We start from the raw sequence: 25513 nt of genomic DNA, 5'->3' as shown, positions 1-25513 counted from the left end.
TTTTTCGTTAAAAATGCTGAGAAAATCATAGTATGCGCCCCTAGGTGTCCCTAACAATCTGCCAAAAATTTGGAGTGATTTGAATTTGTTTACTATGGTAAAAGTTTAAAATAGTAGGTCGAGTTTTGTTACCCGGGATACATTTTGAAAATTTATCTCCGACTTGTAAAATCGGGATCTCTCTCATATGAGGTTTGATTTAAAATCCGAAAGTTGTTCTGAACTCGGAATGATGTCTAGTTTTTAATCTGATTTTCTCAGAGTTTTATGAATTTTTGGATGTTTGAAAAAAATCCGAGAGTTTGGGACATGTGTCAAAGCCTGATTATGGCCTTTTGAGGCTTTGGATCGACTTAAGTCGATGGGTTCTCTTTGGGTATTGCTCCAAATCTGAATTTGTAAAAAGTGAATGTCATGTCCGGGGTGTCCTTTGTTTGCATCTGAAATTTTATGATTTTTAGAACAGTCTTTCAATTATGTGTGGTACGACCTGTTTATCATGCTATGAAATGTCTGTATCAAATAGGACAGAAATGGTTACATGGTCCTTTCCACCTGGAAATCTCAACTCAATCACCAGATTCCTATTCGTCATTTGTTTGAGATAATTCAAAGGCTGGATATTCAATAGTCCGGCTGGGAAGCTAGATTACTATACCAAACTAGTTTAATCACTCGTATTTGTATGAATCCTCACGTTTAGTTTGACCCAGCTTGGGGGCATGTTACAAGTCAGTTAATTTGGATTTCCAAAAGTTCAGACAATCTGTACTTTTCAATTTATATAAAATACACATGCACTTGTATGTGTATGCCTCCCCATCTGCTCGTTCTTTGATTAGTCATGTGCCTTCTTGTCTGTAATGTCACCTAGTTTCATTTAATCTGAATGCCTGCTCAGGTTAAAGCGTGATGTTGAATGGGAAACTTGTGTACCAGTCACAGACTTTGACTGGAAGCAGGTTGCAGAGCCCATGATGAAGTTGTACACTGAAACAACTGATGGCTCCTCCATTGAGACCAAAGAAAGTGCCCTTGTATGGCATTATCAGTATGTTGACCCAGATTTTGGAGCATGCCAGACCAAAGAACTTCTTGACCATCTTGAGAGTGTTCTTGCCAATGAACCAGTATCTGTGAAAACTGGTCAGCATATAGTTGAAGTTAAACCACAGGTACTGAGTGGGAGTTTTTTCTGCTTTCACCTCCATCTTTGGAGAACTTATATGGTGAACCTGTTGAGTTTTCTGACACTAATATTATCCCACAATGCAGGGTGTTACTAAAGGTCTGGTTGCAGACCTCCTCCTGTCATTAATAAAGCAGAAAGGCATGTTGTCTGATTTTGTTCTCTGCATCGGGGATGATAGATCTGATGAGGACATGTTTGAGGTGTTCACGAGCGTCGTGGCTGGTCCTTCTTTATCACCTGTAGCAGAGGTTTTTGCTTGCATAGTTGGTCAGAAGCCAAGTAAAGTCAAGTATTACATGGACAACACATCTGAGATTATCAGAATGTTGCAGGGCCTTGCCACTTCATCATATCTAGCAGTAAGAAATTCCATCCCTCAACGTTCCTTTGAAAGTTGCTCCTGCTTCTGTCAGTAGTTCCCCATTTAAATATAAGAAATTTCCATGGGCGTCTGCTATTTTTTATGCAATTTTACATTGGATCAGGTCGATTTTGCCTCCGTCAGAACCAAATTCTCGTTACCAAACTCACCGTAGTTCAAATCCCGGGGTTGTAAAAGACAAAATTGCTTATTTTCATGTCATTTAGCAGTCTGCAAAATCTCAGATGTTTCTATGGTGGAATTCTCGTATTACTGCATTAAGTGTCTCGTATTACTGCATTAAGTGTTACATTTGGTTCGGGTCCGCAGGCGAAATTCGCCCATTTTAGGATTTTCTGTAAATTTTTGCATCCAAACCATGTCATTTCATGAGTTTTAGCATTCTAGACTGTTTATCAGGATAGAGAGATGCTTCATACCAAATTTGGTGTGATTTGAAATTCATTTGAGGCTCGGTTTAGCCATATCATCAAAACAGGGCCCCGCGAGACCCTGATCCAAGCGAAAAACAAGCGAAATTCGTTATTTTTGATGAATAGTAGCATGTCAAAATTCTGATTTTATAGTTTTAATATGTTTAGCAGCATGTCATCATTCCTCATACTGCATTTCACCATCATTTGGTTCAATTCGAATTTCGAAATCTCTATTTTACCAAAATTTCCTTTAAAAACCCTGATTTTAAAGGTGTAACTTCAATATTAGGGGTATTTTGGTCATTTTGACCATAATTTCGAATTTCAAACTATTTATTACTGAATTTCTTGCATTTACATCATTTCAAATATCAATAAAGCATGAGAATAGGGTTTATATCCAATTAAGTCCAATAATTTCATAATAATATTGGAAAATCTTAGAAAAACCCACATATTTGAGCTAACCTCATTTCCAGTTTGGCAGAGGCATTCAAAAGAAGGAACTGAAGTCTGCAATTTCCCTTTCTTTCATTTATTTAGTGATGTAATAATGTAAATTTTGGAATAAGAGATTTAATTTTCTACTTAGACTAGGATGCATATCATATAGTTTGAACTCATGCAATATCCTGTTTATGTGATTCATGCATTTTATTTCAAAAGCACTATGGATGTACACGAATGGCACGTGCACCAACTCTTAGGGAGTTGATAAACTCGGTGGAGTCCATATTTATGACCCTAGTCGGAATATGGACGAAACCCAGATCCATCATCTTTATACCAGTCACATTGAGCCTACACTCTTAGGCTATCTTCCAAAATTCCACTACATATTTTCAATTCAACAAAATATTTTGGAATTGACTAAGTAAATTATGAACGTAGTCACGGCCATAGTCGGAATATGTGACAATTCTACTTAGTTTAATTATAAAATAGCATATTTTCTAAAAAGAGGCTTTCACAAAATGACATTCACTCATATCATTTGCATCATGAAATCATAGGTTTTTCCCATGATTTTTTCAAGAAAATTTCATTCTCCAGAAAATCAATTTCTCAAGAAACTCTGAGAATTTTTCAAAATTGGATTTCCCAAGTTAAGTTTTCCCTTGATTTTCCATGGAAAATGTTATTTTCTTAAGATTTTCAAAAAGGAATTTCTCATCTTTCTCAAGACCAAAATCGATTTCAGTTTTCCGAGTTTTGACTTTCCATCTCCAAAGAATTTTCCAATGAATTTCAATCATTTTACAAAGAAACCTTTCAAAACTTGAAGTTTTTCTGACAAGCATTTTTCCTTCAAAGATTTACCCCCTTTTCTCAAGAATTCTCTCCATTTTCCCATGATTTTCCTCCATCCATGATTTTCCCACACCTTTACAAACTTTCTCGTGATTTCAAAACCCTTTCATCTGAGTTTCCTGAGAGATGGACTTTCATCCTTTTCCTAAGAAATATTTTCCAACTCCAAAGCATTTTCTAAGCATACATCATGTTTTCCAACCTACATCTTACAAAAATTTCATAGCAGATGCCTGAATTCTCTGTGCATTTAGGATAGAACATGATTTTTATAATTTAACCAAGTCAAGCATATTTTTTGTCCTTGGTTCGATTACCCCTGTTAAAGGCGGCAGGAACGGCCGAACCTCGTACTGATAGGTCGAACCCCATCCCATGGATTTTTTCGTTATTTTCAAAAACGGAGGTGAGTATTTCAAAACAATTTCCAAAATCCGGTCAAGTTTGACTCGCGAAAGCAATTTTCCTCTCTCTCCCGCAAAGGAAGTGAAGACGAAGAAAATTTCGCGACGATAACAGGTTTGGCGACTGAGATGGGACCTGTCCTTGTCTGATCAAAAGTGTACTTGACTTAATTCAATTATGAAAACTGTGTTCCAAAAATGTCAGTTCTTTACTTTCTGATATCATGCTAACCTAGGAGCATAGATTCTGACCTAGCTGACATTGACTGCATATAGACTAGGCATGGTTTGGTAGGGCTATATTGAGGAGATATTTTCATATACACATAGACTTAGGTCTAAATACAACTCTCCTCAATTTAGGATCTCAGTGCGAACAATGTATGCTTCTTCAAAGATTTTCAAAAAATTATCTTTATAGGATTTAGAGCCCTCTATTTCTTGCATGCGATCATTTTTTTCCAAACCTCACTTACCTACTTTTACCCGGTCTTCACGTTGCTGGGCTATCTTCCAGAACCCTAGTTCGGGATAGAGCCTTACAACTGGGCCATTTATTTGGGTTAACACCCCCCTACCACGTACCTCGGGCCACAGTCCGAAGTATATCAGTAGGCACTCAAGGATGTTGGAAAACCTTACCTTAGAACCAGAGTTGAAATTATATGCCATGTACCTCGGATTTCGGTTTAGGTATATCGGCATAACTGGATTGGACAAAGATGATCTGAACTTAGAGTTAAGATTAGGGTCCTACAGTTCTTTTCAAAATGATGCATCTTGAGTCAGCCTTTTAGGGAGTGTTGTATGTGCATAAATGTTTGTGCAGGATGTGATTGTTTATATGCTACTTTTATTTCCCTCATATTTTCCCAAAAATATTTTCAAATTTCCATATTCTCATCCTTTCCCTTTACTTTCTCCAACCCTGGATGACTTTTCAAAATGTCCAATTTCTTTCAAAACTCCAGGCGATTTTCCATTCTCCCTTTCTACTGGATCTCGAGTTTCCAGCTGCATTTTATATCCTGCCTGCAATTTTTTTTCAAAATTTCCATAATTTTCCTAAGTCTGATTCTGAGTCTTCCTTTGTTTTCAGCCCGATGGCATCCAGTCAAGTCGATCCTATCTTTTCTGAAGGTCACATCTCCTACGAGGTGTGGCAAGGTCGTCCTGAACATCGAGCCCTTAGCACCGAAACTTTTATTCCCTGGTGGTACTATTCCTGGCTCAAAAGCTTTTCTCGAATGTTCTCGGACCATTTAAGCGAGTGTAGATTAAAAGTGGCTTCAGCAGTCGGAAAGCAACCCATCAATGGCAACCTGATCCACGCAATGGCAGAGTGATGGAATCCACGAACCTGTACCTTCTGGTTCCCATGGGGAGAGATGACCCGTTTAATGGATGAATTTTCAGAAATCATGGGGTTACCAGAACGAGCCGGTCAACCAGGAGATCCGCTAGAGCATCAGTTCCTGATCAACGTCAAGGGTTTGGATCCCCGAGACTCATTAGCTCGTATGATAGGCCGCCGATCCTGGCCCCTGATTCAGTTGGACAAAAACGAATATGTCAACCTGCTCGAGTTGTACCATCAATACGGGACCTTCGTCGAAGTCAGCTCGTTATCAAGGACAGCCAAAGAAATGATTCAGAATGCAATGGTTCTGTGCACTGTAGGATTAGCCCTCTTCCCAGACGGATAAAATTACATGGATATAAGAATAATCCAGCTCATGAGAAGATGGGGAAGTCGGCAGACCAATCGTCTTTCCATAGCCATGGCAGCTCTTGCTTTCCTATATCAGGGTCTGACTCGTTTCTCACTCGAAGAATCCATTTTCGTCGAAGGATGCATCTACGCACTCCAATCCTGGTTCTTCCAGCATGTTCCAGCCCGAGCGAGCTCTTTTAGATACAATGGTCAGAAACTTCTTCCAGTGGCACAATATCGGTCCATGATTGACAGCATTCAAGAAGATGACATAGTCTGGGACTGTTTTGATCGACAATTGTTTCCTCCCAGATATACATACGCTTATGGCAAGCGGTTCAAGTTGCTGGGATCTTTCTTCTGCACTTACTACCAACCGGAGCGACGTGTTTGGCACTTCTCCCAGAGGCAGCAGTACGTCGAAGCCCGACTGTTATCAGGAGCTATGGCATAGTTTGATCTCACTTCCACACAATGGTCTGGGGCATATCATTTTGCCCGCTACAGCTGGGATACCTTTGTTTCTCTCAAAATCTTTCCTGGTCCTAAAGTGTCTGCCGACTATCATGAATGGTGGCAAATTGTTTGTCCTCCACCTCTTTGTCGAGATCAATAAAATCATATTTTCCTCATTTCAATAAAATTTTCCATCTTTCTACTATGGTTTGACGACCTCGCCTAGGTAAAAAGGCACATTTCTCGTTGTTTATTTCTCTTACAAAGAATAACAACACAATTGTCGTGATTTCAGCGGCGATTCCATCCCTAGTAATGAGATATTCTTCCAATTGTCTACCATATCGGCAATAATCATTTTCCTTCCAATCCAAAATTTTCTCAGAGTCTAATCAAGACTTTATCCTGCAGAGAGCATTCGCAGCATTTGATGGTTCGAACAAGATCAGGCAGAAAAACAACATCACCTCAGTACTCCTCAGCCTCAGAAGGAGAAATGGATGCCCCTAGAAGTCAAGATCCGCAGCAAGAGGACGATGGCATAGATCCACAGATGTATGCCATGTTCCAGAAAATGATGACCAAAATGATGAGTGAGCAGGCTGGCACCAGCTCAGGCAAAGATCCTTTTAGTTAGAGAATTAGAGATCGTGGGGCCAAGAAAGCAACCAAGTCCTCTAAGAAAAATGTTCAAGATACTTCAGATGAAGATGATATCGAGGAAGAATGTGAGATCATTCCAAAAATCACTCGCAAGACAAAAGTTCAAACAGTGACAGATCCTTTTCAAACACAGTTCAAAGAAATGGCCAAAGTTGTTAAAGATCTGCAAGCCCGCGACAAGGGTAAGAAAGTCTTCACAAGTGAAGATTTCTACGATGGCTTAGAAGGAGACGATAATCTGGAGAACCTCCCCCGAAAGTTCATCAAGTTCGACGGTTCTGGTGATCCCAAAGCCCACCTCGCCATGTTCTTCGCCGAATGCTCCAAATTCAAGAGGGACAATAGAGCAGTGTTCTTATGTTTTCCTCGTAGCCTAGAAGGCACTGCCGCCAAGTGGTACTCCGAGCATATCAATCCAATCGAGTTGCGAGAGTTTGATAAGGTGGTCAACCTATTCATAGAGCAATTTTTGTTCAATACTGAAGCGCCACCAACATTAAATCACCTCTGTAATCTGAAGCAGGGAGATAATGAAAAAGCAAGGGACTTCATTCACAGATGGAGAGAGACCTGCAACAAAATGAGGGATCCTATATCAGAGAGGCATGCTCTATCACTGATCCTCAATAATTTTTTGCAACCTCTGCAAGGATTAATCTCTACCTCACCCTTCAAGTCTTTTACTGAACTCATTGAACGAGCTGAATGGCTCGAAATGGGAGTGGAGAATGGGGTCTATGAAGGCATTATCATTGCAAGAAACAGTCAAGATGCCAAAACGAAGGCTCACTTTACTTTTTCAGCCAAATCTTTCAATAATAGCAAAGGCAACAAGAATAATCATGACAACAGTTCGGAGAAATTCAAAAGGCAAAAAGGGAAGGACTTCAACAGTGATAAACCTCTCCAATCTAGCCCTCAGCATAAGGAGAAAGATCAAGAAAAATCAAAGCGCAAGGACTGGAGAACTGATCGAGACTTCACCCCTCTGGATCAGACACTCGAGAGTATCCTCGAGTATATGCTTGCGAAAGACATTGTCCGGTTGCCTAAAGTTGTTGATCCTCCAGCAATTATGGGTAGATTCAAAGAACAGTTTTGCAAGTTTCATCGAGCAGTAGGGCACAATACAGAAAATTGTTTCATCCTTAAGAACATTGTTCAAGACTGCATTGACAAGAAGCTCCTCGTTGAAGACAAAAAGGAGGACTAATCATCCTAACTAAGATTTTTTTCACAATCATTTCAGAAGATGACAATGCCGACACTTTCCCATTTCTCATATTGCTTTTTCAAAAGAATAATGTAATCTCATTCTCTTTCCTTGATTTTAAAGCATCAATAAAGTCATCGAATTTTTCAATAGCTTGGCGCCATCTTATTTGTTTCTTCTTCATTTTCACAATGTATCGCTTGTGAGGAATGATCTTGTGGACATCTATCAGTCAAGAAGCTTTTCGCCTTATTCATCAATTATCCTTCTGTTATTCAAAATTTTCCTCCCTAGTCACACTGGGGCATTTTTTTATTTTGTTTTTTGAAAATTTATCTTTACATCCTGTATGCAGGCAGGATAAACCAATCTCTCATTTTGCATATATATGCACTCATTTGCATTCATTTGCATTCATTTGCATCAATTTGCATTCAATCATATTCATTTGCATTAAATTTACATCAGCATTCCCCTTCAGGTTGAGGGAGAAACTTGAATCATTTTCCATAATCCTTCAATTTCGACCCTCGGGTCATTCAATTCTTCAATTTCGACCTCCGGGTCACCCAATTTCCAATTTTCAAATTACCAAAATTCTCAATTTCGACCGCCAGGTCATCCAATTTCCATTCCCCGTTCAGGATAAGGGGATAATCCTGAAACCATTCATAGAAGCGATCCAACTGTCTATAATGGTCTCCGTTCTTCATTGAACTGATAGTGTTCCAAGTGAACTGATAGTCATTCTTAATTGAACTAATAGTGTTCCAAGTGAACTGATAGTCATTCTTAATTGAACTGATAGTGTTCTAAGTGAACTCATAGTCGTTCTTAATTGAACTAATAGTGTTCCAAGTGAACTGATAGTCATTCTTAATTGAACTGATAGTGTTCCAAGTGAACTAATAGTCGTTCTCCATTGAACTAATAGTCGTTCTCTATTGAACTGATAGTTGTTCTCCATTGAACTGATAGTCGTTCTCCATTGAACTGATAGTCGGTCTTCATTGAACTGATATTGTTCCCTGCGATTTGTATGGTCGTTCTTTATTGAACTGATAGTGTTCCAAGCGAACTGATAGTCGTTCTTAATTGAACTAATATTGTTCTCAGCAAACCGATAGTCGTTCTTCATTGAACTGATAGTGTACCAAGCGAGTTGATAGTCGCTCTTAATTGAACTGATATATGTTCTCAGTGAACTGATAGTCGTTCTTAATTGAATTGATATTGTTCCCAGCGAACCGATGGTCGTTCTTCATTGAACTGATAGTGTTCCAAGCGAACTAATAGTCGTTCTTAATTGAACTGATATTTGTTCCCAGCGAACCGATGGTCGTTCTTAATTGAACTAATATTTGTTCCCAACGAACCGATGGTCGTTCTTAATCGAACTGATATTGTTCCCAGTGAACTGATAGTCATCTACTTTGGAAAGGAGATGATAGTTTTTGTCACGGATGTGTTGAGCCGGACCTCAAACGCTCTCTTTCACCAAGGATTTCAAGAAAATTTTGTCAATTTGTCAATTAAATTATTTGTTTATTTCAAAACTTTATTACACAAATTCTTACCTCAGTTTACCTTTAGCATTACCTCCAAAAGAATGAAGCTTTTGCGAAAAGAGATTCAAAATTCAAATTTTTTTTATTGGCCAACCAAAAAGGATGAAGGATAAATCCTCAATATGGCCAGAAAAGAAAATTCAATGTTATTGAAAAGCCGTAGGTGATTGATATTGATCACAGTTATGGCACGTCTTTAAAGACCATTCACGTAAGGATGAGGCAGTAAAAATATCCTGAGCACTAGGAAAAGAGAGCATTTACCTAAACCCTGTCTCCTCAAAATCACCTGAGCTGCAATTAAATATCCGCAAAAGGGATCTCGCAATTGTCGTCAAGATGAAGGCAAATTAAGCGAGCAGACCCCCGGGGCCAAAGAAGATTTGAAACATCTCCAAGATGACGGAGTTTGTGACGGATCCTTCCAGGGAAAGTCCAAAGCACTGTCGAGATGAAGGCAGATGCGATGAACCTCTCGACAATCCCTGAAAGATATTTAATTTCAGCTATCATCCCAAGATCTCTAACCCATGAGCCAATATCGTCAAAGAAGGATCGAAACATCTCCAAGTTGAAGGAGTTTGTGACGTATCCTTCCCAAAAAGAGAGCAAGAGAGGAAAAGGAAAGAGAGAAAAGTCGGGACATCTCCAAAATAAAGGATGATGTAATAAACTCTCCTGAAGCCCAAAAGAGTGCAGAAAGATTATCATGAGAGAAGCTCCCAGGATATCAAACTGCCAAATCTATCAAGAATCCTCTTTAAAATTTATGAAATTCTATTATCAATATCCTTTCATCAATTGCTTTCATAATGTCAAATTTTCTTTTCTGTTCATATCAAGGAAATTGATAGCTTCCTTGAAGAAGATCAATCGCAAGCAATTTGAATTCCCAATCTTGATTCTACGAAGTGAAGCTCATTTGGAGGTAATGCTTCAGGTAGAAAATAAGGATAATTTTGCAACAATGTGCATCAATTTCAAATACTTTGAATCAACAACAAAATTCTCAACATTTTGACAAAATTTTCTAGCTATCCTGACATGAAGTGAGAGCTTGATGTCCGTCTTTGATACATCCTGACACCAATTTTAAATCCCTCTTAAGGACTTGATTCCTTCCCTTCTCTGAGAGCGTGAACTCTCAGATTCACACACTTCCTTGTGTCTCCACTGTCCCACCATAGACAGTCCCATTTCGGTTCGAGGTCAAACCACCAATTATTTTCTCACAAAAGGCAATTTCAAAAGCTATTTAGTCTCAGCAATGAGACGCCCAAAATCAACCCCTTTTCAAGCTTTAGGGATCCCATTTTCATTCCTTTTGCAAAACCCCTATCGGATTTATTGTGCAAAATCCGAAGGTTCTGTCATGGTCTCTTCTTTCGAGGATTCCATTCATTTTGTGCCCAATCAGGATAAGGGTATAAACCTAAGCCTCATTCAATGAGGTATTTCATTTTCCGCCCAATCAGGATAAGGGTATAAACCTGAGCCTCATTCAATGAGGTACTCCATTTTCTGCCCAATCAGGATAAGGGTACAAACCTGAGCCTCATTCAAAGAGGTATTTCATTTTCTGCCCAATCAGGTTAAGGGTACAAACCTGAGCCTCCTTTGATGAGGTATTCCATTTTTTCGCCCAATCAGGATAAGGGTACAAACCTGAGCCTCCTTTAATGAGGTATTCCATTTTCCGCCCAATCAGGTTAAGGGTACAAACCTGAGTCTCATTTCTATGAGATATTTTTATTTCCCAACCAGGTTAAGGGTCAAACCTGAGCTTCGTTCCATACGAGGTATTTCTGTCCCATCCAGAATAAGGGCAAAAACCTTAACTTCGCTCTCGTAGAGTGAATCTTTCCTCTTCATTGTCAATTTCATATCTACCATCTTCACCGGGCTAATATCTCTATACACAGTCAGATCCTTCTAACTGGGGCATTGTTTTTAGCCCAAATTTGGTGTGTTTTTCTTTACCACTAAGCTCGGCCACAAGTCGGCTTAGTAGCAAAGAGGGGCATCTATAAACACCCCAAATTTTCACTCACCTCCCTGACATTTCCACCAAGCATCATCATCCATCCTCTGAGATCACTGGAGGGCAAAATGGTCATTTTATGAGCCTGAAACTCACAAAAGTCCAAATTTCATCTGCAACTCTCAAAATTTCTCTATTTTAGCTCAGATGTTCAAAATCCAATCGATGACAGGAGACGGGAATCTCCAAATCCTAATTCAAGATTACATTTCATAAGACATGTCATTGCATAGCATTGCATGAACATTTCACATCACTGCACTGCACAGCATGTCATCTCGAGGTCCAGAACTTTCGATTTCAAAATTTTCAATCCAGATTCAAATTTCAAATCTTTTCAAAATCAATTTCAAAACTCGGCGTCTTCAAAATTATCAATTCTTCCCATTTTACCCCCAGGACTCTGAATTTCAAAATATTTTCTCAGGAAAACGATCTGGATAGTTTTCAATATGGATTTCAGCCACTTCATCTCAGATTTTACCCTTTTGTCAGTTATTTCAACTATCATTCTTTTACAAAATCACCACACAGGGGCCAAATCCTTTCAAAATGTCTGTTTTGCCAATTGGTCCAGATTTTTATGAAAATTCCAAAAAGAAGTTTACTGTCTTGTCCTTATTTCAATAAAGAAGCAATGTGGGACCCAACTTGAGGTGGTGTCACATAGGCATTTCTTTTGAAAAACCTGAATTTTGAAAAACCCAAAAATATAGGAGTCTTGTCCCTAGATTGGCGTCACTTGTCTTTTTCTCTCTCCACCCATTTACCTGCCATGTGTCAGCGTGGAGTTCACCTAGAGGTAGTGCCACATATCATTTTCTCTCTCCTTCCATCCTCCGACAAGTGTTAATGTGGGGACACCTTAAGATGCCGCCACATGTCATTAGACATTCTCTTCATTCTATGCCATGTGTCAGTATCCACCATCTTCACCCTGTGCCATGTGCCATTCCAATGCCACCATGAGATGCCACGTGTCATGTGCTGCCTTGTTTAGAAAAAGTAGAGCTTGTCTCCCCTGAGGTGGCGCCATTTGAAGTATGTCTCCTGCAAGAGACACGTGTCACTCTCTCCCTTATTCAGAAAAAGCAGACTGACACATGTCTCTCCTTACTTTTCTCAGAAAATTAAGTGACACATGTCACTCTTAGCTTCCTTCAGAAAAAGTAGAGGACATGTGTCATTCTCTGCTCTTCTCAGAAAAAGAAATGACACGTGTCATTCTCTGCTCTTTTTAGAAAAAGCAAATGACACATGTCATTCTCTGCTCTTCTCAGAAAAAGCAAATGGCACATGTCATTCTCTGCTCTTCTCAGAAAAAGCAAATGACACATGTCATTCTCTGCTCTTTTCAGAAAAAGCAAATGACACGTCATTTTTTGCTCTCTTCAGAAAAACCTAAAATTCAAACATTCAAATCCTTCCAGAGGTGGCGCAAATCCTGAACTTCACCTTTTCTATCTGGTCTGAGATGGCGCCACATGTACTTGTCCCTCCTTCTCTTCCCTCTGCCACGTGTCACTGCAGGATCTCCTTGAGGTGGCGCCACATGGCCACCCTCTATTCTTCCAGAGCCAGCCACATTTGAATTTCAAATACAGCCTCTGAGGTGGCGCCATTTGAGAAGACTCTTCCAGCTAGTTGACACTTGTTAGAAACAGAGCCATCCTGAACCACCACGTGTCCACATCCCCCTGCATCAGAAAAAGTATGAACAACTCCCCTCTGAGGTGGCACATTCTGCTTCCTCTGCTCCTGTCCTCCTGCCACATGGCAGTGTGGAGCCACCCTGATGTAGCGCCACGTGTCTGCCTCTGCTCCCTCCAGAAAAAGCAGAAATTCGAATATTCAAACTCCTCAGAGGTGGCGCCACATGGCATTCTCGCCTCCTTCCAGCTTTAAATCTCAAACACCTGTTGAGGTGGCGTCATTCCAGAACCCCACTTGGCTTCATTTTTTTGTTTTATTTTATTCAAAATAAAAGTAGCCCACCATGAGGTGGCGCCACATGAGGGCTCCCTGCAAAAAGCAAACTTTGAATTTTAAACCCCAGATAGCACCCTCTGAAGTGGCGCCATTTGGGAGACTCCTGCAGAGAAAATCAAGCAAGCTTTTTGAAAATTTTCAAAATCCTCTTCAAGTGTCTCACCCACAAAATTTCCATTTTTATTTTCTCAAAAATCCAAGTGGCATACCTTGAGATGGCGCCACATGGAGGGCTCAGATTAAGCCTGTTTGAAATTCAAAAATCTCAGAAAATGCTACAAATACAAGGGCACATGCCCAGTTGGAGGAGGTCTCCCTTTGATTTAGCAATTTTCACTCAGAGTTGCCCTACTACACGATTTTGAGATTCTAAATTCATGCCCTTCTTGGGCTCAATTGAGAGGGTGCATTGAAGCACCAACCTTGCTCGCACCACTTCTAATTTGATCTAGGCGTGGATCAATTTTCGTGAGCCATCTGAAGCCCGGATCAAAGGACAAAAGAAGTCGTTTGTAGTCGTTCATTTTGGGAGTTCCAAAGCTGCAAGAAATCACAAGGTGCACTTCTATCTCTATTGATTTCATTATAGTAATATCCTTACTCGATTCGTATTGTCGTTTTGAAGAAAGAACTCGTCCGAGGGATGGATCGAGCTATTCTCATAAAATGACACATATCAAAAGATGTTTTTTATGCTTTCTTGATTAAATTTCTGCATTCCATCATGTTCATGCATTAAAATAGGTTAGATTTATGTTTCATTTCATTAAAATAGCATGTTCCACAAATTTAATTAATATTTCATGCATTGAGCTTCATTTAGGTAGCTTCCTTTTTTTGTCAGTCAGTTCACACGTCATTTCATGCATTTATTTTTCGTTAAAAATGCTGAGAAAATCATAGTATGTGCTTCTAAGTGTCCCTAACAATCTGCCAAAAATTTGGAGTGATTTGAATTCGTTTACTATGATAAAAGTTCAAAATAGAAGGTCGGGTTTTGTTACCCGGGATACATTTTGAAAATTTATCACCAACTTGTAAAATCGGTATCTCTCTCATATAAGGTCCGATTTTCGATCTGAAAGTTGTTCTAAACTCTGAATGATGTCTAGTTTTTATTATGATTTTATCAAATTTGTATAATTTTTTTGATATCTGAAACAAATCCGAGAGTTCGGGACACATGTCAGAGCCTGATTTGGGCCTTTGAGGCTTTGGATCGACTTAAGTTGATGGGTTCTCTTTGGGTATTGCTCTAAATCCAAATCTGTAAAATGTGAATGTCATTTCCGGGGTGTCCTCTGTTTTCATCTGAAAATTTATGATTTTTAGAACAGTCTTAATAGCAGTTTCAGATTTTTCTTGTCAGTCTCCTGTTTTGCTATATTTATCTATTCGGTTGATTTAGGCAGGTAATATCGTATTTGTATATCTGTTCCTGTTGATGAAATGCCAAAACTATAAAAATGAAAGTTGCTCCTTATTCTGTCAGTAGTTCCCCATTTAAATATCATAAATTTCCATGGGCGTATGCTATTTTTTATGCAATTTTACATCGGATGAGGTTGATTTTGCCTCCGTCAGAACCAAATTCTAGTTACCGAACTCACCGTAGTTCAAATCCCGAAGCTGTAAAAGACAAAATTGTTTATTTTCATGTCATTTAGCAGTATGCAAAATCTCAAATGTTTATATGGTGGAATTCTTGTATTACTGCATTAAGTGTTACATTTGGTTCGGGTCCGCAGGCGAAATTCACCCATTTTAGGATTTTCTGTAAATTTTTGCATCCAAACCATGTCATTTCATGAGTTTTAGCATTCTAGGTTGTTTATCAGGATAGAGAGATGCTTCATACCAAATTTGGTGTGATTTGAAATTCATTTGAGGCTCTGTTTAGCCATATCATCAAAACAGGGCCTTGCGAGACCCTGATCCAAGCGAAAAACAAGCGAAATTCGTTATTTTTGATGAATAGTATCATGTCAAAATTCTGATTTTATAGTTTTAATATGTTTAGCAGCATGTCATCATGCCTCATACTGCATTTCATCATCATTTGGTTCAATTCGAATTTCAAAATCTCTATTTTACCAAAATTTCCTTTAAAAACCCTGATTTTAAAGGTGTAACTTCAATATTAGGGGTATTTTGGTCATTTTGACCACAATTTCGAATTTCAAACTATTTCTTACTGAATTTCTTGCATTTACATCATTTCAAATATCAATAAAGCATGAGAATAGGGTTTATATCCAATTAAGTCCAATAATTTCATAATAATATTGGAAAATCTTAGAAAAACCCACATATTTGAGCTAACCTCATTTCCAGTTTGGCAGAGACATTCAAAAGAAGGAACTAAAGTCTGAAATTTCCCTTTCTTTCATTTATTTAGTGATGTAATAATGTAAATTTTGGAATAAGAGATTTAATTTTCTGCTTAGACTAGGATGCATATCATATAGTTTGAACTCATGCAATATCCTGTTTATGTGATTCATGCATTTTATTTCAAAAGCACTATGGATGTACACGAATGGCACGTGCACCAACTCTTAGGGAGTTGATGAACTCGGTGGAGTCCATATTTACGACCCTAGTCGGAATATGGACGAAACCCAGATCCATCATCTTTCTACCAGTCACATTGAGCCTACACTCTTAGGCTATCTTCCAAAATTACACTACATATTTTCAATTCAACAAAATATTTTGGAATTGACTAAGTAAATTATGAACGTAGTCACGGCCATAGTCGGAATATGTGACAATTCTACTTAGTTTAATTATAAAATAGCATATTTTCTAAAAAGAGGCTTTCACAAAATGACATTCACTCATATCATTTGCATCATGAAATCATTGGTTTTTCCCATGATTTTTTCAAGAAAATTTCATTCTCCAGAAAATCAATTTCTCAAGAAACTCTGAGAATTTTTCAAAATTGGATTTCCTAAGTTAAGTTTTCCCGTGATTTCCATGGAAAATGTTATTTTCTTAAGATTTTCAAAAAGGAATTTCTCATCTTTCTCAAGACCAAAATCGATTTTCCAGTATTTCAGGGATAAGATTCTTAGGATTTCAGTTTCTCGAGTTTTGACTTTCCATCTCCAAAGAATTTTCCAATGAATTTCAATCATTTTCCAAAGAAAGCTTTCAAAACTTGAAGTTTTTCTGACAAGCATTTTCCCTTCAAAGATTTACCCCCTTTTCTCAAGAATTCTCTCCATTTTCCCATGATTTTCCTCCATCCATGATTTTCCCGCACCTTTATGAACTTTCTCGTGATTTCAAAACCCTTTCATCTGAGTTTCCTGAGAGATGGACTTTCATCATTTTCCTGAGAAATATTTTTCAACTCCAAAGCATTTTCTGAGCATACATCATGTTTTCCAACCTACATTTTATAAAAATTTCATAGCACATGCCTGAATTCTCTGTGCATTTAGGATAGAACACGATTTTGATAATTTAACCAAGTCAAGCATATTTTTTGTCCTTGGTTCGATTACCCCTGTTAAAGGCGACAGGAACGGTCGAACCTCGTACCGACAGGTCGAACCCCATCCCATGGATTTTTCCGCTATTTTAAAAAACGGAGGCGAGTATTTAAAACAATTTCCAAAATCCGGTCAAGTTTGACTCGCGAAAGCAATTTTCCTCTCTCTCCCACAAAGGAAGTGAAGACGGAGAAAATTTCGCGACGATAACGCATCCTCTTGTAAATATTTCAGTCATCAATGAAATCATCAAATTTTCTCATTATCTTGGCATCATCTTCTTTATGATTTATTATTATCCTTTGTTTCTCTTGCTATGTGTCTTTTATGATGGACGATCTTTTTTTTAAAATCTTTTTCCTTTTAAGGCCTCTCAGAATGCCTCCCAAAACAATAAGGAAGCTCATTGTCAATCCAAATCTTTCCCTAGTGGTTCTAAGACTAGCAGTGATCCACTGAGTAAAAGCAAGGGCAGAAGTCAGCAGTGCGACAGAGCAGTTAGCAAAGTTTGCAGAATTTGACCCAACCATCCAAGAGTTGCCAGAATTCACTCATATTCAAAAGAAAGATGAACCCACATCCTTGGTTCAAGACCCAACATAGGATATCAATACTGGTTCAAAAGATGATCCAAAAATCCTCAAGATTGTCACCAGTCTGAATACAGATGAGAAGGAAAGGCTCATCCTCTTCCTCAAGCAACATCAAGAGGTGTTCGCCTGGACTTATGAAGATATGTTGGGCTTGGACCCAAAATTGGTCGAGCATCGTCTTATTTTAAAGTCAGATTTCAAGTCAGTCAAGCAAAAATTAAGGAAAATGGATCTCTGGGTAGCACCCCAAATTAAAGAAGGACTTGAGGATTTGTTAAAAGCAGTATTCATCTGAGTCATTGACTATCCTGACTGGTTGGCAAACATTATTGCAGTTCCTAAGAAGAATAGTAAAGTTCAGATATGTATCGATTTCAGAGATCTCAACAAGGTCACCCCAAAGAATGATTATTCACTCCCCAACATTGATCTTTTGATCAACAGCACAGCAGGTCATGTCGTGTTTTCTTTTATGGATGAATATTTTGGTTACAATCAGATCAAGCTAGCCGCTTGTGATCGAGCAAAAACTTCTTTTACCACGCTGTGGGGCACCTTTTGTTACACAATAATGCTATTTGGGCTAAAAAATGCTAGGGCAACTTATCAAAGGGCGATGACTGCTATCTTTCATGACTAGATGCACAAGATCATGGATGCTTATGTTGATGACATTCTGATTAAATCTAAAGAAAAAGATGATCATATTGATGCTCTTAGTCAAGTTTTCGAGTGACTCATCCTATACAAGTTAAGACTCAATCCTCAGAAATGTATTTTTGGAGTAGAGTCATGTAAACTACTTGGTTTTATAATCAGCAAAAAGGAAATAGAAGTGGATCCTGCCAAGGCAAAAGTCATTATTGATATGTCACCTCCTACCAATCTTAAGGAATTGTGCAGCCTCCAAGGACGTATTCAATCCATTCGTCGGTTCATCTCCAATTTAGCAATGAGATGCGAACCTTTTAATCAATTACTAAGAAAAGGAGTGAAGTTTGAATAAGGACCAGAGTGTCAGCAGTCATTTGAATGCATCAAGAAATATCTTCTCGATCCGCCTGTTTTGAAGCCACCAGAACTTGGAAAACCACTCCTATTATATATCTCTGTCAATCAAAATGCCTACAATGGATTTTTGGCGCAATACGAACAAGGCAGTCTAATAGAATATGTCATCCACTATGTGAGCAAAACCTTTGTGGACTATGAAAAGAAGTATTCTCAGATGGAGAAAACATGTCTAGCTCTGGTATGGATGTGTCAGAAATTGAGACATTACTTATTAGCATCTGAAGTCAAATTTTTATCAAAACTCAATCCTCTCAAATATATCCTTGAGCAACCATTTTTCAGTGGACGAATTGCCAAATGGCAAGTTCCACTGATGCAGTATGACTTAGAGTATGTTTCTCAGAAGTCAATCAAAGGTCAGGTCATTGCAGATCAATTGGCAGATTTTTCTCTAGCAGAAGATGTCAAAGCGAAAGATGATTTTTTAGATGAGCATATCTACAATATCCAGCAATCTCCAATTTAGAATTTATTTTTTGATGGTTCCAAGAATATGACAAGCATAGGGATCTGGATCTTACTGATCACACTCGAGAAGGAAACGATCTCTTATTCTCTCAAACTTGGTTTTCATTGTACTCATAATATGGTCAAGTATGAAACCTTGATACAAGGTTTGAAAATTTTATAAAACTTTAATGTCAAAAGAGTGCATGCCTTTGGCAATTCAGTGTTCATCGTCAGTCAGGTCAGAGTCGAATGACAACTAAAAGATCAGAAGTTGATCCCTTATCAGAAAATTGCCTTAACTCTCATCGACAGCTTTGAGAAATTTCAGTTTTATCATATCAAAAGGGAGTACAATCAAATAGCCGACAACTTGGCTAACCTGGGCTCCATCATGTCCTTCAAAGACGATGAATCCTATTGTTCTTTCAAAGTCAACAGACTTGATCAACCTGCCTTTATCCCAATCATGCAGATAAACCAGGCCGAGCAAAAGAAAAAGCCTTGGTATCAAGACATCAAAAATTTTATTGCAACTAGTGATTTTTCACCAAAACTTTCAAAAAAAGAGAGCATCAAGTGATTCAGCGCATGTATGCCTGATATTTTATTCTTTCCAATGTCCTTTATCAACGTGGTCTCAGCACTGAGTATGCCAGGTGCTTGGATGAAGATAAAGCCATGGAAATTATTCAAGAGGTACACAAAAAAATTTATGGTGGCCATGTTGGTTACCAAACTCTTGTCAAGCAGATCATTCGAGCAGGGTATTATTGAAAAACTATGAAACAAGACTGCTATCGATTTGTAAGGAAGTGTGTCAAATGCATGCATCTTTCATTCATGCGCCAGCTGCATATCTACAATCTGTTGTCTCTCCATGGCCATTCTCTATGTGGGCTTTCGATGTCGTGGGTCCAATTACTCCTTTTGCTTCTAATGGTCACAAATATTTTCTTGCCGCAATAAGAGTATTTTACCAAATGGGTTGAAGTTGTTACCTTGCGTACAGTGGAAGGCCGGCATGTGATATCTTTTATTCACAAGAATATCCTTTGCCGCTTTGGCATACCACATGATATTATTTCTAACAACGACAGCCATTTCAAGAATGAAAGGATAAAGACCTTATGTTCAAAGTTTAGGATTCATCACCATTTTTCAGCTCCTTACTATCCTCAAGGGAATGGTTAGGCAGAGGACACCAATAAGATCCTGATTTGCATCTTAGAAAGAACCGTGAAAACGGGTCGTGATTGGCATGAGAAAAATTATGATGGACTTTGGGAATACCGAACTACCATTCAAACTCCAACCAATGCTACTCCTGCATAACTTGTGTATGGGACCGAGGTGGTATTACCTCTTCATGTTCAAAAGCCTGCATTCAAATTCGCTTCACTTATCGAGTTGCCACTTGATCAGTATCAGCAATAGAGGTTGGTACAACTTGATCTACTAGACGAAAGAAGACTCAAGGCAGCGAAACACGTTCAAGCTTATTGTCAAAAGATAGCCTGACATTATGCTAAGTCCATCATTGAGAGAAGATTTCAAGTTAATGATCTGGTCCTTAGATCAATAGCTCATATCAAGCACTGTATGTGTGGCAAATGGTCACAGAACTGGGAAGGTCCTTATGTAGTTAAGGGATTATTACCTCGCAATTCATATTGTTTGATCAATGCAGATGGGGTAGAGTTGCCAGATCCTATCAATGCTCTGCACTTGAAGACATTTTACACCTAAATTTTCTATTCTATCTTTTGTATTCTTCAAGGAACTTTCTTCAATAATAATGAGCAATTATTCCTTCATCCAATACTTTCTTCCCTTGTTATATTGGGGCATCTTTTATTATGAAAACCGGTCTTCACTTCAAATATCCTATATGCAGGTAAGATCAAACAAGCTCTATTTTCATCAATCTTTATCGATTTCATTAATCTTTATCAATTTTTCATCATTTTTTATCAATCTTCATCAATTTGTCAATTTTTCATCAAGTTCCCATTCAGGATAAGGGATAATCCTAAGACCATTCATAGAAGTAACGCAATTCCTTATAGTGGTTCATTCAAATTGTGAATCTTCCTGGGCCCAGAACTTTCACAAAGTTATTATCACGATCATCAAAAATTCTCAGAGCACCAATGTTTCACCAATTCAACTTACAAGTCAAAAACCTAGTCCTCGAACTAGCCATTTTCAAAATTTTTGATCATAGATCAAATCATTTTCTAAACCCAGACCAAACACTGGTCATTTTTAAAATCTTTAATCTTAAATCAAACCCTTCTTCTAAAAATTCAGTCCTCGTACTGGCAATTTTCAAAAATTTGATTTTCAGATTGAATGCTATCCAACTTTCAAATTGGTCTAGTTTTTCTTCAAAAATCTGAGTTCTGACTCAGACTTTCTTTCATAAATCCAACTTTCGAGTTGGTCTAATTCTTTCAAAATCAAGTTCTGACTCAGACTTTCTTTCAAATCTGAGTTCCGACTCGAACTTTCTTTGAAAATCGAGTTCCGACTCGAACTTTCTTTAAAAAATGAGTTTTCGACTCGAACCTTCTTTCAAAACTGAGTTCCGACTCGAACCTTCTTTCAAAATTGAGTTCCAACTTGAACTTTCTTTTAAAAATGAGTTGTGACTCGGACTTTCTCTTAAAGTCGAGTTTCAACACGAACTTTCTTTCAAAAATGAGTTCTGACTCAAACTTTCTCTCAAAGTCGAGTTTTGACTCCTTGGACTTTCTCTCAAAATCGAGTTCTGACTAGGACTTTCTCTCAAAATCGAGTTCTGACCCAGACTTTCTTTCAAAAATCCAACTTTTGAGTTGGACCTTCTTCAAAATTCAGCTTTTGAGCGGGTCGAACTTCCAAATTCAACTTTGTGCTTAATGCCATGTTTTTATAATCAGACCTTCGGGTCATCAATTTTATCAATTTCAATCATTCTCCAACCTTCGGGTTGCAATTTTATCAATGTCAAACATTTTTCAACCTTCGGGTTACAATCTTATCAATTTTAATCATTTTCAAACCTTCGGGTTGCAATTTTATCAATATCAATCATTTTTCAACCTTCGGGTGGCAATTTTATTAATTTCAAACCTTCACATTAAATCTTTTAACCAAAATCCAATCTTCGCATTGGTCAATCAAAATCAAAATCCAGACTTCGCACTGGTCAATCAAAATCAAAATCCAGTCTTCGCACTGGTCGATCAATCAAAATCTAGTCTTCACATTGGTCGATCAAAATCAAAATCCATTCTTCGCACTGGTCGATCAAAATCAAAATCCAGTCTTCGCACTGGTCGATCAATCAAAATCCAATCTTCGCAGTGGTCGATCAATCAAAATCCAGTCTTCGCACTGGTCGATCAATCAAAATCCAATCTTCGCACTGGTCGATCAAAATCAAAATCCAGTCTTTGCACTGGTCGATCAATCAAAATCTAGTCTTTACACTGGTTGATCAAATCAAAATCTCACTTTCGAGCTGGTCGATCAATAAAAAAATCTCGCTTTCGAGTTGGTTGATCAATCAAAATCCCGCTTTTAAGCTGGTCGATCAATCAAGATCCCACTTTAGAGCTGGTCGATCAATCAAAATCTCGCTTTTGAGCTGGTCGATCAATCAAAATCCTACTTTCAAGTTGGTCGATCAATCTAAAATTCAATTTTTGCATTGGTTGATCAATTAAAATTCAGTCTTCGCACTGGTATATCAATGTAATCTTTTCAAAAATCCAACCATCAGGTTGAACCCATTTGCCTAAAAAACTTTCAATCATTCTCAACCACTAATCATCTTTCTACGAAGAACCCATTTTTGTCATACCCATTCAGGTCAAGGGTCAAACTTGAGTCTCTCTTTTGGGAAAAAGAGAGGAGAATTTAGTCACAGATATGTCAATTTGATGTCAAGCAATTTCTTTCACCAAGAATTTTGAGAATATTTTGCTAATTTGTCATAAAAAATAGTTGATCTCAAATTTTTATTACACAGAATTTCATCTCAAGCTACCTTCAGTATTCTCTCTAAACGGGCAAAGTTCTTGTGAAAAAAGAACCAAAATTCAAGCTCTTTCTGTTGATCAACCGAAAGGATGAAGAAAAATCTTCGATATGGCTGGCAAAGGAAAATTCAAAGATGTTGAAAAGCCATAAGTGAATTGATATTGATCACAGCTATGGCACATTTTTAAAGATCATTCTTCTGGTAATAAGGCAGTAGAAATATCTTGAGCAATAAAAAGAATTCACTCAATCTCAATATCTCTCCAATCATTCAGGCTGCAATTAACTATATACAAAAGGGATCTATCAACTATCGTCAAGTTGAAGACTGATATATGAGTTAGACCCTTGGGGCCAAAGGAGACTCAGATCATCTTCAAATTGAAGAAGCATGTGATGTGTCTTTCCAAGGAAAGTTCAAATCATCGCCAAGTTGAAGGTCAATGTGATGAACCTCCAGACAAACCCTAAAAGATATCTGATCAATGCTATCATCAAGAGATTTCCAACCAAAGAGACAATGTTATCAATTCAATTCCTGGGATCGAAGAAGACTCGAATCATCTCCAAGTTGAAGGAGTATGTGACGTGTCCTTCTAGGGAAAATTAGAACATTACCAAGTTGAAGGCTGATGTGATGAAATTCTCGTCAAACCCCAAGAAAGCTCAATCTCCGTCTCAAAAGAGTGTAAAAAGATCATCATGGGTAAAAACTTGGATATCAAAACTGTCGAATTGCCAAAATTCATCTTTATCTGTGTGAAATTCTTTTATCAATATCTTTTCATCCAACTGCTTTTATGAAACTAAGAACATTTTCTCTCTTTTCATATCAAGGAAATGGATAGCTTCCTTGAAGAAATTCAACAGCAACAAAATTTGAATTTGATTCTTGATTCTACAAAGTTAGTCCAATTAGAGGCAATACTCTAAGTAGAAAAGGAGAATATTTTTACACAGATATGTGCATTTCAAATCAGTTTAAATCAACTACAATTTTATCTCATTGGCAATATTTTCTGGTTATCCCTATATGAAGCAAGAACTTGATGTCCATTTTAATGTATCTTGGCATTGTTTTATCCCTCCCTTCTATTTAATCTAAGCATTGGGGTTCTCAGATCTGCATATTTCTTTGTTGTCCCCACTGTCCCGCCATAGACAATTCATTTTCAGGTCAAAGGTTGAGCATGTTTTTCTTGTAAAAGGTTATTTGCAAAAGTTATTCAGTCTTAGTCATGAGACGCCCCAATCAACTCCTTTTCAAAGATTCAGAAACCCCCCATTTTTCTCGCCTTTTGCAATCCCTTTCGAATTCTTTGTGCAAAATTCGGAAGTCTCGTCATGGTTTCTTAGTTCAAAGATTCTGTATTTTCACCCCATTCAGGTAAGTGTCAAACTTGAACCTCATTTCATGAGGTATCTTTCATCCCATCCAGGTCAAGGGATAAACTTGAATCTTTCCAAAAACTTATCTTGTCTCAACCATGTGACCTCACTCTTATGATCAAATCTCTCCTTTTCACAATCTTGGGACCTTCATCAAAAAGTCCCATCACGATTTTCTCATTTCATTTATCCAAAATCACTTCATCCTCGAGGATTTCATCATCGAGGATTTCATCATCCTCAAAAGCCATTCAGGATACGGTATTAAGCCTGAACCTCATTTTATGAGGGCTATTCAAAATCAATTCTTTCACACTCAGTTCAGATCCTCTGACTGGGCATTTTTTTTCTCAAAATTGGGTGTGTTTTTCTTTGCTACTAAGCTCGGTTTTCAACCGGCTTAGCAGCAAAGAGAGGCATATGTAAACACCTCGAATTTTTAGGTCCATTCCGGACACCCTTATTTCGCAGATGCCTAACCCCTGCAGGGCGGAATAGAGTCTCACCCTTAGGTTCATCCCGGTCTAGAGGTCAGTTCCACCCCATTCTGTCAATAAAATTATCATTTTACCCCTAAGTCACCCTTAACCCTTTAGTCAGTCAGATTTAGCGAAGCTCATTCTAAAGTTTAGAAGAGCTAGAATGATAGTCATTTTCAGCTTCCCTGAGCTCACGATGAGCAGTATCAGTTCATTTCAACCAAATCTAGTTCATTTTTTACGAAATAAGCTCATTTTAGCTCGAATCTTAGCCAAACTATCTCTGAGTCAGTTAAAACCAATAGATCCTATCCCCATGAATTTGATCTGAGTTTATCAAAAGTGGCAATGATCTGGTTCCAGTTCTAAGTCACTTCTCATACTCTTGAACCTATATTTTAGCTCATTTTAGCTCGTTTGAGCTCAATTCAGTCCAAATTGAGCTAACCCCAGCTGGTTGAGATAGTGTTTTAGCTTCGAATTTAGTTCACCATAGTATAACTGGCTTCTGATTTAGTTCATTCCAATCCTATCCAATTCAAATTAGTTTAGACCAGTCCAGTACTGTGTTTCTACCCCTGTAGGGCAAAAACAAAAAAAAATACAAATTTCCTCATAATGTTGTTTCTACCAATTTTTCTAACTCTAAT

The 25513-nt window shown here is 38.0% G+C and overlaps 1 pseudogene; it reads left to right on the top strand.

Moving 5' to 3' along the window:
• Positions 1 to 795: 795 nt before the first annotated feature.
• LOC149834818 (alpha,alpha-trehalose-phosphate synthase [UDP-forming] 5 pseudogene) lies at positions 796 to 1608 on the top strand (annotated as a pseudogene).
• The last annotated feature ends 23905 nt before the right edge of the window (positions 1609 to 25513 follow it).

Source organism: Nuphar pumila, chromosome 6 (genome assembly GCF_984573655.1).
Source record: "Nuphar pumila chromosome 6, dmNupPumi1.hap1.1, whole genome shotgun sequence".
NCBI classification, from domain to species: domain Eukaryota; kingdom Viridiplantae; phylum Streptophyta; class Magnoliopsida; order Nymphaeales; family Nymphaeaceae; genus Nuphar; species Nuphar pumila.
This window is presented reverse-complemented; position numbering and strand designations above follow the sequence as displayed.